Here is a 1,741-nt window from a genome sequence, read left to right as displayed (position 1 = left end):
GCTTATTTACTTCCGAATGTAGTCGTGTTCTTCATTTCTCAAGAACATCGACAGTATTCGGGAGAAATATTTGATGGTTATCGGCCGAATATTGTTGGCCATATCTTCCTGGATACAAACTGGTAATAATCGGTAGTTGATAGACGCATTTATGTGTCTATTTTGTTCTCAATATTTTGTATTGTTAGACTCGATAAAGTACTTATTGTGTTATTTTGTGTTTTTGTAGATGTTTTTAGAGAAATAAGCCTTTGCGGCGAAATGAGCTCTAAAAGTAGTGTTTTACACCTCAGGATAATGTACCGGTGGCACCTCAGAAATGCACCGGAAGCGTCCCATAAATGTAACGGAGGAACCCATAAAAATTACTATTTCCACCCCAATTGCTAAAGTGACACCCGTACAGGATTAGGGGGAGGACACTTTTCTTCTCATAATTCAAATTTCCTTTTTGGCGGGAAAATATATTCTCTCCCTGGAAGATTTTCAAATTGATTTTCGATGGATTTGTGGAGAAACTAAATGGCTGGAATTAATTGGGTCATATCTATTACGTATAACAAGATTATTCTGAGCGTTGGAATGAGTTAAATTTGGCTAGAATCCGCTAACTTTCAATCGAGAGTTAAACAGGGAAGATACGCTCGAGTTCTCTGTGAGAGGAATTTTTGGGAAGTTTTGTGGACTAAATGGGGAAGATATCTGATCTTATTAAGTGTTTATGCAACTGTGGAAGTAATACAACTCATATGCGCAGGCAGAGGGGATGAAGAAGATCATATCTCGGCTGACAGTGAAGAAAATGGAAAAAAATATTTTCCGAGTAATGGAGAATTAAATGGAGTGAACGAGCGAGATTCGATGGGTATGTTGGCTATAAATAGATTGCTGGGGTTGAGCAGAGAGGGTGTCGAGAGTCTGGGGGGCTTAGGAGAGCCAGAGAAGAAGAAATTCGAGTTTTCCCAAACTCGGTTTCTGCTGCTGCTGATGATGATGAACATGAAGAACGCGAAGAACGGACCTGCAACAGCAGTCGTTTTTCTACAATAGTAACAACTAACACTTGTGGGTCGTAATCAGGCAGTCTTATTTTACACAGCGTTTGCGACAGAGGTTCAGCAGTCTTATTTTATCACTGAGGGTCGTAGTTCTCTGGTTTTATTGTATTTCTCATATTCTCATCATTTGTAAACCATTTTTGAGCCATAAAAAATTATTTTGAGAGCATTTTTACTATGATGAGTTAAACCCCAACACTGGGACCACGGAGGAGGCCGAGCTTCATACATGGGTAATTTTATTAATTATTTTTAAGACTTTTGCATTAAAAATTAATTGAAATATGATTTGATTAAATTGGGTGTTATTTGATTAGATGGGTCATGCTTAGCTTAGGTGATTTGATGTTCCATGCTTAACATTTACAATCAATGTTTTGAGAATCTACTTTGGCAAAATAAGAGTCCATATATGTTTTGAGCGATTATTGTTGAGAATAAATCATTGAGCCCTATGTTATGAAGATTGGCCGAATCATTAGTCCCAGTACCTCTCTACCAATTTGTCAATACTTTTGTATATAATTTTTATAAATCTAAAAATCCTTCACCTTCACAAGTCTTAGAGTTCGAACCTTCATTACAACATCATCAAAAATGTAATCATTTTGGCGCCGCCGACGCAGATTTGTGCTTAGGTAGAATTTTTAGTTTTTTTTTTTTTTTTTTTTTTTTTTTTTTTT

The sequence above is a fragment of the Papaver somniferum genome, chromosome 8 (genome assembly GCF_003573695.1).
Source record: "Papaver somniferum cultivar HN1 chromosome 8, ASM357369v1, whole genome shotgun sequence".
Classification (NCBI taxonomy): Eukaryota; Viridiplantae; Streptophyta; class Magnoliopsida; order Ranunculales; family Papaveraceae; genus Papaver; species Papaver somniferum.
Note: the sequence above shows the minus strand (reverse complement) of the source record.